The sequence below is a fragment of the Cydia pomonella genome, chromosome 5 (genome assembly GCF_033807575.1).
Source record: "Cydia pomonella isolate Wapato2018A chromosome 5, ilCydPomo1, whole genome shotgun sequence".
Taxonomy (NCBI): Eukaryota; Metazoa; Arthropoda; class Insecta; order Lepidoptera; family Tortricidae; genus Cydia; species Cydia pomonella.
This window is the reverse complement of record NC_084707.1, coordinates 3214182-3227413: the sequence shown is the minus strand read 5'-3', so window position 1 is coordinate 3227413 and position 13232 is coordinate 3214182. Positions and strand designations below refer to the sequence as shown.

General features: G+C 38.0%; 2 protein-coding genes and 1 long non-coding RNA gene across 3 annotated transcripts in view; 1 reads left to right on the top strand and 2 right to left on the bottom strand.

Annotated features, from left to right (window-relative positions):
• LOC133518484 (uncharacterized) overlaps positions 1-13232 on the bottom strand; it is a 237308-nt gene that overhangs the window by 135026 nt on the left and 89050 nt on the right. The window lies entirely within an intron of this gene.
• Positions 1-13232, bottom strand: part of LOC133518441 (uncharacterized protein DDB_G0284459) — a 45154-nt gene that overhangs the window by 24929 nt on the left and 6993 nt on the right. The gene's annotated exons all lie outside the window — the stretch shown is intronic.
• Positions 7985-13024, top strand: LOC133518440 (uncharacterized). Its single transcript, XR_009799481.1, has 3 exons — positions 7985-8813; positions 10761-10800; positions 12592-13024. It is a non-coding gene; the product is annotated as an uncharacterized LOC133518440 (long non-coding RNA).

The following is a 13232-nucleotide window of genomic DNA, read 5'->3' as shown; positions in this document are numbered from 1 at the left end:
AGTGCGGCTTTACGTAACTGTTACTTGCGATCTGGGTAGTGATGAGTTTGAATAGTTATTTGTGCAACAAGAGAGGAAAGTTAGTTTTTCTTGCGAGTGTTGATTTTGAGTCCCGAGTAAGAGACTAAGAGAGAAGAGAAGAGTAAGGGACTCAAAAACACGAGATGTAAAATAACTTTGCTCTCGTGTGACACATACAACTTTTCACCTCAGTAGTGAGAACATATTAAAGGTTAAAAAAATTCAACATCAAGTAAAGTTTTTATTCCTGTATTCATGGCCTTCACTAAATTAAAAAGATACTTTGTCTCACTCCCTGGAGTGAGGAAAGTAGCACATTTTACACTCCTTGGAGTGACGAAAGTAGGCTTGTTCGAGCTGCTGAGGTGAAAACTAAATGTCATACTTATACGTATAGATTTGTCCGTCTGTGTGTTGTCGACAAATCTATCAAAGTTCTGGGAATTCAGGTACAGATATGTCTGCGGAGAAATCTTTAGCAAATACATTATGTGCCGAACATTCGATGTACATTGACATATTCCCGTTAGACATCTAACACACACATCTATAGATACATATATTCCTAGTAAGGGCTTGTGCACAAATCACGCGAGGTTATTTCGGCTACTTTTTGGCCCCTCCTCCCCCACGTAACCTCACGTGTATTTTTTTTAAATTATTCGTTCGACCTAATTTTAAGATAAATAGTATTGTGAAGAGTAAATCTTCTTTCGACTCTCTATTTTGATGTGCCAAGTGAAGTTTTATGTTTAACAACACCGAGAAAAAGTATGTGGTAATTATTTTTTCTTACTTTCGTTCACCATAGAAAAATGCACGTGATTTTCTTATACCCCCCCTCCCCCAACGTGATCTCTAGTGATTTTTTCGTGACCCCTCTCCTCCCCTATCGAACCGTGATTGTGCACAAACCCTAAGTAGAAACCGCGTAAGAAAATCTGTAAGAATTTTTTTTTTAAGTAGATAGATACAAATAAAAACGAAAGAATTTTCACATAAAGAAGAATGTAGATCACAATATTAAGGGCACTTGAAATATAGCTTAATATCTTCTTAAACTTAAACGCACCATAACAGAAAACCCACATTTAATCAAAATACGATAAGATATAATGACTTGAATTATTTCCCATGAAGATACGATCATACACGGTTTTACATATTGAGTAACAAACTGCCATAAATAGTTTTAATTGAATTGTATGTTACGTTGTGTTGAATTCTAAGGCTTCTCTGTTTATTTCTTTAGTTATGTAAACTATCTAGAAACTGGACGTAGATTTCTTAAGAGTTATTGTTATGTTGGAAACGTTCACAGATGGGACCATCCAGCACAGGAACTGTTTAAACAGGATTTCTCACCTACAGTGTTTATACATCTTCGAAGTGGCAATACGTAAGACGTAACCTAACGCAATATCCGACTCGTGGCAACGCACGCGGTGGCGAGTTCCAGATGGCAAAATGAACTTTATCCCCCTAAAACGCGACTTGCCAAGTCTAGAAAGTGTATGCATACGGTAGGGTCTAAAGTATAGAATAAAATACCACTGGAGTTCTCGTTAAACAAACCGCGAGCGACAAATATTTCAATAAAAAACTTAAATATAAACTGGTGTCTGATGCGTAGGTACTATTTCTACCGATGCTTTTTTCGAAACTTAACACTGTAGGTACCAAGTGAGTAAAACTATAAAAAAAAACCGGGCAAGTGCGAGTCGGACTCGCGCACGAAGGGTTCCGTACCATTATTTATAAAAACGGCAAAAAAAATATGTTTGTTGTATGGGAGCCCCCTTTAAATATTTATTTTATTCTGTTTTTAGTATTTGTTGTTGTAGCGGCAACAGAAATACATCATCTGTGAAAATTTCAACTGTCTAGCTATCACGGTTCATGAGATACAGCCTGGTGACAGACGGACGGACGGACAGCGAAGTCTCAGTAATAGGGTCCCGTTTGATCCTTTGGGTACGGAACCCTAAAAAACAACAACTTATTCGCTAACTCAGCCTTGCCTCTCAACTATAAGTATACAACATAAATTATAACACTTAGCTATGAGCAAAATGTACCTGACATGTAAAATTTTATTTTATCAATAAAGGAATTGAATTAAATAACTCCCGTTTGACACAAATAAGAGAAATCTGTGAAAAGGCAAATTTACTGGCTGTCTCATTACGACCAGTACTCGATTAGGCTGAAATATACCTGTTACTGTATGCTTTCATGTTTCTTCGCCATTGAAATGTCACTATAAAACTAGCTGAGCGCTTTCTACTCATAAAATGTACGATTTTAATTCCGTGTACAGTCGCCATCAGGTATATCGGAGCGACCAAGGTGCTCACAAATATGAACACACCTCTATTGTCGAGGCGTTAGAGCGCGTGTTCAGATATTATTGAGCACCTCGACCGCTCCGCTCACATGTTTTTATTGGTATTGCAACACAACAAAATAAATACAAAGAAACAAAGATACATCTACTAAAATATTATTCTCTGCTATTATGTGGTAATATTTATTTCGCGGAATGTGAGTCTAGGTTGATTTGTGTCTGCCTACGAAGCATGAGGTCCCTGGTTCGTTGCCATTGTGTGCTTAATGCTTATCATAAATATTTGTTCATGAGTTATGGGTGTTTTCTATGTAGGTATTAAAATATTTTTACTATTTAGATATTTATAACTTCTCCAAACTTTAGGTCAGGCGAGGAATACCTTCTGTACTTTATTACTTTTTCTTATTCAGTGCGTAAAGTTAGGTATTCTATTGCTCCACGCCATTGGCATGATAATTGGTAACGTCAGTTTCCAGAAACAATGAAAGTGCTTTCGAAGAGCTCTCTATGCTGTTTTAATATTCTGTTTACGACGTGGACTGGTAAACTATTCGTAAACATTTTGATTATTCGACAGCCCGATCAAAAGTATTAGCCATGTAGATACGGTTGCGCAAACATTAAATTATAATACCTAGCCTGTTTTTTTATCATTCTAATAAGATATTTCCCTACAGATAATATTTTCAAGAATCCTACAAATATTCTAGTCGAAAGTAGGTAAAATAGGAAAAATATATACTATTATATAAAATAACTATTTGCCCCAAACTAAACCAAGCTTGTGGGTACTATAGGCACTAGGCGACGATATATATACGTATATAGATAAATACATACTTATATCCATAGAAAACATCCATGATTCAGGAACAAATATCTGAGTTCATCACACAAATAATGCCTTTACCGGGTTCGAATATAACGGACATAAAATGGTGTCATCTATCGGCGATTGCGGACACTAGCGCCAGATCATTGTTCGATTTCTGAAATTTGTCCGATGTTGTAACACGGACATAACGAGAAATGGCATGGTTGTGATGACATGCGTAACGCCCACGATGTTACTCAAATACGTAACTTTTATTTGTCCAAAACGTCATTGTCATTGGGCATTCATTTGTGTGATGAGCACAGATATTTGTTCCTGAAGCTCGGATGTTTTCTATTTATTTATTTAAGTATTTGTAATATTTGTATATTATATATATTGTTGTTTGAGTACCCACAATACAAGCCTTCTTGAGCTTACCGTGGGACTTAGTCAGTTTGTGTAAGATGGACCTTATATTTATTTATTTATTGTCTTAGTTATATTGTTCAAAAATAAATCCTGTCATATTTTTTTGATAACTAATCCTTAGTTAATTTCGAACTGCTTATGTTAATCTATCGTATTTACTGTAGATAGCTAATATTTTTGTAAATAAGTAATCATCTTTTTTGATCCTAATTATAAAAAATATTTGTTCCAAATATAGTTCCGGCTTATTAGTTTTTATATCATTTCCAACGCACTAAAAATGAATGTTACGTCATATCACTCATCAAAATCGAAGTTTAGCCGTTTAGCAGTTATAACAAATGTCTATACATTACACACGTAGGTCAAAGAACTTCTAACCCTCCTTTTTCGGTTTCAGCGCAGTTGGCTAAAATGTACCTACAACAGAGGGTATACTTACCGCCAACATCGAAAATTGAAATGTCATTATCTACCTCTCGTTATAATTCACGGCAGTTGTTTCGGTGCTACAAAGTTAATCTCCCACGGCACCCACCCGTCGGGCAAACGCGTCACCTCTCGACTTCCACTTTCACCCGCACGCGCATCACCGTCTGCCCGCGAGTCGACCGACAGCTTTCCGTTTCGTTCCCAAGTCGCGGTCACATATACTTGTGATGTTACGGGTAGAAAACTTGGTATGAAACTACATGAAATTGTGAGTTAATGTGACATTCGGATGTCAACTGCAGTTGCATTATGTAGGTATACCCTATTTCAATTACCATGGCGGGATTCCATTTGAGATGGTCATTAGACGTAAACAATACGAGTAGTGACAACAAACGATATCCGGCAAACTTTTTTTGCGGTGTCGGGTCTTACATGTAACTGTCCAGTCTTGATCCTTGTCTGTTATTATTTGACCACACGCTGGCATTGAAGAGGAGAGCTCGTAAAGCAATTGTTAAACAATAGATCAACATTATGGTTCTCTTTGTGCAGTTTCAAGTGGAATCTCGCTATGGTAAATGAAATGGGGTATACTGTTGCGATATTACTGCTGCAACGTTGTCGTTTTTCATTTCATATCTGTCAATTTCTTCGATAAAATGAGTGGTGGCAAACGTCACTCATTTTATCAAGGAAATTGACAGATACCTATAGCAGCCACATCAACCCCGCTGCAGTTACGAGTATATCGTAACAGTAATGCAGCTGCAGTTCACATTCGAATGTCACATAAAATTGTCTCATCCGTAATAGATACTTTTTTGTTGGTACTGTTTTATGCATGTGCATTTGACATTTTGTAAGCCTCCGTCTACATTTTTGGGAATTATAACCTTTTTTATCGCGAATTTTCACTCCTTATTCATAATTGTGATAAATATTTTTTCTATATTTGATTATTCATGGTAAACATAAGATAAATATATTTGAAATATATCTAATGTTTAAATGTTAGTGGTTTAAAAAAAGTGCCAACTAAAATAAATGCAAAATTAAACCGGCAAATTTAAACGTTAAAATTCTTTTGTGGGCGTAATTTTTTTTAAATAAGTATAGCAGAATTCTGAGAGCTGTTTTTCTGGACACCGTCTCCAGTGGCGCCAACTGGTGACCACAAAAGCGGTAGCCCTCGTTGAAGAGTCACTAGATAAATTCTACTTTTTCTCTGTAAGTATAGAAAAATACAGTAGTACTTATAAATCTAATAAGTACTTATAAGTTCGTTCCATTTGTGACTAAGGCCCAATTTAATTTCCGACCACGAAGTCGTCACCTATTAACAGTGCCTGAAACACGCACTATGTCCCGTGGCAAATCACCACTTGTCCGCGCTCTACAATATATTAACGCGCTCCTCGCATCAGCACCGGAATGTAATGTATTTGCAAGTAGTAGGATGGATCTGTGTAAAGAATGTATGAAGTTCTGTGAGACGATGGATAAGCGAGAATCTTCTGTCTTCTTTCTTACATTTGTTCTGTTTTTTTTTTCTAGACTGTATCATGTACCAAGGTTGTATAAATACTGTCTATTATAAATTTCACAGTGTATTAGTTCGCTGTAATGCTGTGTGAATGTTTTGAATCAATAAAATAAATAAATAAAAGTATTTATTTACTTATTTCAAGGGCCTATTTTAGATATAAGCTAGTTATAGTAATCATCTGTATATATCCATTATGTATATTATTATTGTAAATAGAGAGCTAATAAAATTAATTAAAAAAAGTATAGTAAATTAAAAGGTAGTACTTGCGTTGGAAACAACTCGACGGGTAGGTAATTACAAAAATTACTTTCAAAGCATACTGTGTTACTAAGTAGAACTCCGTAAAATCAGCGTAAAATAGGGAAAACTGTTATTGTTTAGTTTTCTTTTCTCTGCCATAAAATAAAACAATACCTACCTTTATGTTACCTACTTTTCTTTCCTCTTTTCATAACTTCAGAGAAATCACACAAAAGATTCAAAAGTACAACTTCAAAACATCGTCATGTAAAACTGCCTTTATATTTAACGGGTCGCAGGGGTCATCCATTAATTAAGTCACATGTTTAGCGGGTGGGAGGGGGTCAAGAAAATGTGACATTATGTGACAAGGAGAACGCGGGAACAAATTTTGTAACGACACTAACTCCATCTGTACCAAAAACTTGGTTTGTTTTTTTAATTCGTTGTACAGCTAATTAACTATGTATTCTAATGTATTATTTATTCCTAATCGGTCTCGTGTTATGTGACTTCAAATATTACTTCTATCGAAAATACTTCTTGTTAAAATAATAATGCTAATTTAGCTGACAACAAAATTGTCAAATATGTGACATCACACCTTGCCAATATGATCAGGCCGCGTAGCCAACGTGCCAATTGTTAACACTCCGTAGCGTATCGTAGTCATCCCTCTCTATCACTCTTCCGTATTAGCACGACAGTGACAGTTGCGTATCGTTCGCTCACGATTGGCACGTTGGCTAAGCGGGCAGGTGTGACAAGGAGGGAGGGGTCAAAATATTTTGAAATTAGTGTGACGTAATGTATGAATGACCCCCAATGACTCAACATCGGACACGAAAACAACAAAATGGCTAGTTAGAGTAGTTAGTAGTATAGTTTTCCTTTAATCCCGTTTATAGGTATTTTTAGGTCTTCGCCCTCGCGGTAGGAGCAACAGGCAGCCAGACGTACAGAATGGGGGGCTGCGATAAATGCTAAGATCACAGAATTTGAATCCAGGCTTGAAGCGTGACGAATTAAAAACTAAACCACCTGCGGCAATGTAATGAAATTATATGAATGGTGTGCTCACATGCCCACAATGTTCGCGAACTTTTACAAACAAGATCGGTTACGTCAGCCACTTGCAAGCACGTTAGCGAGAGCAACGGAGTCGATAGACGTCGCTGTGGCCGTATCGGCCGTGGAATTATAACATTATAGTAGATAGGTAGTTAATATGTAGTGGTGTGTTCCCCCGGACCCGGATACGTCCTTAAACTACGTCCGAAAGAGAGGCACGGACATTGTGAATGTCATCTCGCTTTGTGAGGTAGGGCACAGCACAGCGGATGTCATTCCAGATCTAGAGCAGAGCCCAACTGGGGAAGTATCTCCACCTTACAGAAAACCGCAGCCAAATAACACTAGACCCTACTCATAGTGTTGTGTTCCTGCCGGTGAGTAAGATTGCCAGAGCTCAATGAAGGTGCGGAGTGTTAGCGTCGGCAACGCGCATGTAACTCCTCTGGAGTTGCAGGTGACTACGGAGACTGCTTACTATCAGGCAGGCATTGTTTGTTTGCCACCGACGTAGTATAAAAAATGTTTATGTTGTTGAGTAAGATTTCCAGTGCTCCAAAGGAGAAATATATGTGGGCTTGTAGGGTCGGTAACGCGTGTGTAACTCCACTAAAGTTGCAAGCGCACGTAGGCTGCGGTGACTGCTTACTCGTAAGATCAGGCGGACCGTACGCTTCTTTGCCACCGTCGTGGAATAAAAAATGGGGCCTGTATTGTTTTAATTCCGGAAGAATGTGTTCCGCCGAGTTTCTTGCCGGTCCATATTGGGATACCCTCCCCCAATTGAGGGGGGATTTAAATCTTCTCGGCTCAGAGGTGTAGGGTTAGAGCCGGTGTAGCTTTATTTGACGTTCATAAGCGCATTGTAATATGCCTAAATGTTATTACTCCCGTGTCCTTCAGACAGTCCTTTCCTCCCACCATTTTCACAAAAAAGTCATACATGCGCAGATCAGTCTTTAAACTGTCCACTGCAAACATTGATCATCGAAATTTCTTTCTCTGCCTTTCAATCGCTGTTGTATATTAGAACGATACTGAGATAGGTAAGTAACGCAATTTTCTATACTTTAAAGATGCTTTCGATGTCGTGGTCTGTGCCCAGTGTGAAGAATTGCCAGTTACCTGTATTGTTATTGTTGCAAATAAATTACGCAGATTCAGAGTTTTAGGTGACTGTCTGTTTCAGGTTGCTTTTAGTGCTTATAATGTGAACGGTAGCGGAATATCTTAGCATAAGATTCGTAAGTGTTAACGTTAGAAAAGCTATTATCTTGGCACCTCTGCAGGCCTAGCACATGATTGGCGCGACAGTATCTCGCGGCGAGATAGACCACTAGTCTTCTTCTAACTATGTTAATTAAAGAGGGACGGGTAGTCTATCTCGCCGCGAGATACTGTCTGATGATGCATCAAGGCGGTTTGTTTACAAAGGGCCTACCGGGATACGCGAAAATCTAAATTTAGTTATCTGCCTCTTTATCGCTCGAATATGCAAGAGTGATATATAGAGGTTAGATAACAAAATTTAGTTTTTCTTGTGTTTTGTGGTAGACGCTCAGATTGTGATGGATTGTGGTAGTGGCGCCCCCTATGCAGTTTCGCGTAATATTCCCTATTGTTCAGTGAAAATTACCTCATAAAATACATACATGCTGAAAGCATCCATTTCTGACGAAATACGAGTATTATGACGCTGGTACGGAGTGAGAACGCCAATTGTTCTTATCAGAAATGGGCGGCTTTCATCTCTTGGTCAAAAATCTACTATTATATTCACTCATTTCATGTCAAAGTTCGCGACATGCGCGGTAGCGAAATTGCGCGCGCAGCCATGTTGAATATTTGTAAATACGCAGTTAACAAGTGAATTGTGGATTGTATCGTTGTCTACATAATAAGTAAGTAGGTACCTATATTTTTTTTGCTTTTTCGCCTCACTTCGAGGTATTTCGAGGAAATGCTAAAAGTGTACCATTGTCTACATACTGACATGACAATTAAAATTAAAATTTATTTATTCAATCAACAGTGGACAGTAGTATAGTATACATATAGTAATTGGTACCTCTTTTTTCAGTGAAAACATTACCTGTAATAAGAGGTATTTCTCTTCTCTAAATCGGTAAAGTTTTAATTATAGTCATAATAATGTTTTAAACAAAACGTTACAAAAGGTACAGGTTTTTGGTCGAAGGGTCGGCAACGCGCATCTTGTATCTCTAGTCTTGCAGGCGTCCATAGGCTACGGTGACTGCTTACCATCAGGCGGGCCGTACGATTGTGTGCCACCGACGTGGTATATAAAAATAAACAGAATACTTCCAGAATAATCCTTAAGGCCGATCGTAATTTAACAATTTGTATGGTTTTGACCTGGTATTATAGATACGACATTGACAAGTTGACAGTCATCTTGGAGATTGGTGCGAGAAATTAATTTCTTTGTCTTGTTTTATGACCAATCTGTCACGCTTGTATCTATGTCTTCTATCTTATAAATAAAAAAATGCGAGTGCTATTTTATGTCTTTCTAGCTGTAGATTATATTTTACATGAGATATTTTTAAATTAAATTTTATCGTATACAAAAAGCTCCACTCCGTCACATATTTTTTTGGACAAAAAACAACAATGAAAAGAATTGTGACCCACGTGAGCGATCTTCAAGTTCATATCAAAGTGAGATCCAAACGCAATAAGTTGCTAAATTTGAATCGGGCACTTATGAACTACGATGTAGTGCAGCCCTCCATAAAGTGTTGGTGTCCAGGCTTCTCAGTAAGAGGATAAAATTAAGAATGTATAAAACCGTTATTCGGCCTATTCTTATGTACGGCTGTGAGGCCTGGACACTAACTCAAAAAGAGGAAAGTCAGCTCCTGATAGCGGAAAGAAAAGTGCTCAGGAAGATCCTGGGACCTGTCCGAAGTGACGATGGCTCCTGGAGGATCCGGAAAAATGCCGAAATCGAGGAGTTGGTGGCTGAACCCAATATCATCGGCGTAACTAAATCCCACAGACTTCGCTAGCTCGGTCACCTACTCAGAATGGGGGAGGATCGGGCAGTCAAAGAAGCGTACTTGGGGCGACCAACCGTCCGTCGCTGATCGGGCGCCCCAGGTACCGCTGGTGTGATGGCGTGGAGGCGGACCTGCGTCGGCTGAATGCCAATTCATGGCAGGAGACCGCGCTGGATCGGGACAGGTGGCGTTCTCTCGTTTCGGAGGCCAAGATTCTTTTTGGATCGCTGAGCCAAAGCAGTTAGTTTACTTATGCCACACTGTGTTAATTTGTATTCGGGTAAATTTTATATACATGGTGTATCCCAAGGAATCCGAAAGACTTTAGCCACGTATTTCTGAGGCCAAAAGAAGGAAAAAAAAATATAATATGAGTTTAGATCAATTCCGCAAAAATAAGTTTTTTTGTTTGGAGTTGTTGGTTTATTTTTAATGTATTTTACATAAAAATCAATTATGTGATTAGTAAACCTGTCACTTGAAATGAATTTTTACTTTTTTTTGTGAAACGTAATTTTTGCAGTGTTATTTGACACTTTTTGACATCTATCTATGAGGATATTTCACAGACATTTCAAACGCTTCGCAGATATTTAGACAACGTCCAATAGTAGCAACATTGCCATCAAAAAAGGCGTTTAACACTAAGTAACAATATTTTTTTTTTCTATTGGCATTAACTCTGAAATTAGGCAAATTCCAGAAAAGTTTAAAGGACATTTTAGTTTTTAAATATGATCAGGAATATACTGTTAAAATCGTTTGGATTCCTCGTGAGTACCGTGCATAGATTATCCGTATTTATTTGTTTGTTTGTCTTTGCAGCTGGAGAGCGGGAAGGTTGATTGCAAGCCAAAATATATAAGTAAGTAAAATATAGCACGCTGGCAATATTTTTTCATCACACCTGCTTATAAACGGTGTTATTATATGCCCCGCATACTGACATGGAATGAGCTATATTATTCAGTATTCAGTATTCAGTCATTTATTGCCTTCATAGGTACATATTAAGATGATACATAAGAATTCTGATCAGCTATGAACCCTGTAAGGGCACTGCAAAACGTAACTTACGTACTAGTAATAAGTAGCTATCAATCACTATTAAAGTTTACATTACATAAAATATTTAATTAAACATTACAATTAAATATTACATTACATGTTATTGAATTACGACTAAAGATTAAATATTATCAAATTTACATTACAATTGACGATTACATAACTATTAAATTTAACATCACGATTAATTACATATTAAATATTTTATTATATTATTAGTTATTACATTATATTATCATAATAATATATACTAATCTATGTATATTATGCCCACGGGTGTAATAGATTCTTTTAAATTTCATTACGCTCTTGGCCGTAGCGTAGCTAACATGGGTGGCACTGGCACCCGGTGCGGAAATTGTGAGTCACCCCAAATTCAATCAAAATTGTAAAATATATAAAAAAGTAATAGAAATTTATGTTTAATATTCCATAGCTCAGAATTTACTCCATAGCTTTCATTTTAGATCCCGTGAAATTTCAATAGTCCTTACACCCTGGCGGGTGTTGCTTGTGCGGGCGTTCTATGACAGGGGCCAGGACAGCATCCGCTCGGTGTAACTCTTACATTTCATAAGTGTCAAAAGGGTATCTACGTGTTGGCTGTGCTGCCCGCTACAGTTTATGTATGCTCCCTAAAATTTAGATGTGTCGGTGCAAAATCTGTTTGCCATAAAGTCACTGTTTTGTAGCGCGCGACGCTGTCTTCGTATATTTGCCGACCCTGTGGTAGACCGTCCGCTAGCTCGCACGGGTGTACGGAGCGGGCGCACTAATGCGGGTGCCATTTGAAGTTAAAATCCGACACACGCTCATACTATTTCTCATGAACCCGCTCACCCGCTCTGTGCACCCGCGCCAGCTAGCGGACGCCTTTCATCATTATCATATCAGCCCTTTATCGCCCACTGCTGAGCATAGAGTACGCCACTTGTCCCGGTCCTGAGCGAATCTCATCCATAAGTGACCCGCAATCTTCCGAATGTCGTCCACCCAACGAGCCAACGGACTCCAGGGGCTTCTTTCATCCGAAAGCGGCCACCATTCCGTTAACATTTTAGTCCACCTGCCATCACTCTACCTAGCAACATATATGTCCCGCCCAACTCCATTTTAATTTGGTAATGACACAACCCACGTCTCGCACCTTGGTTACTCGATCTTGAAGCTTGATACCGAGCACGGCGCGCTCTATGGCTCTATGTGCTACACGGATTTTACATTACCATTTCATAGGTATGTGTGTGGTGGTCAAAAATCGTGGTTTCAAGCCTCATTTGTGCTCTATAGCTTCCTGATGACCGGGTATTTACCAGTTTAAATTTAATTCTGACAATTGACAAAGAGTCAAAAATTAACTGGCACTAACGTAAAACATATAGGATGCTGGTCGTCAGGAGGATAGATCGGAAAAAATCGTTCGCGGAAAAAATGGCTCAAAAATTCGGTCAAGTAAGAATCTTGACCGAATTTTTGAGCCATTTTTTCCGCGAACGATTTTTTCCGATCTATCCTCCTGACGACCAGCATCCTATATGTTACATAAGCAAGAGGTTCAGCAAATATATATATTTTTTATCTGTTACAGCATTATGACAATCACATTCAAAGAACCTGAAGAGCAACTGGCAAACCTCAACGCTCTGATATCCGATTTTTTTCTGAAAACTAAGGATATAGAAGGGTACATGACCCTCGAGGATCTCACAGATGAAGAGGAAGAAGAAGAGGCGAAACTTGCAAAAGACTTATTTGAAGTATATCTTAAGATAATCGAGGTCAAAGAGCAGATGAAAGAGGAAGATTTGCCGAAAGATATTATGACACCGATTTTTGATTGGACCGATAAATATTTCGATTGGAGTGACAAGCAATTTAACAAATTCCTCAAGGAGTACAATCTCGAATTTTTGTTTAAAGAGTAAAGACAAGCACTATGAAACACCTATCGAGGTGTATATACCCATTTTTTATGTCGAGAATACGTTTATACAAATAAAAGTATATTGTCAAGCTTCGTACCCAGTTTTTTTATTTTGTAATTCATAAAATTGCCATTTAGTTAAAGTTATAAAGAGTGTAGCCGTTTCATGGAAAATTATCCTTTATTTTTCTATTTTCTAGTATGAAGTACCAACTGGATTATTTTGAAACAAATATATATTGTAGACCTTTATATGAGCAATATCGTAACGAAGAACTGTTGGCGTCATTCTTCTAGAAAACAAG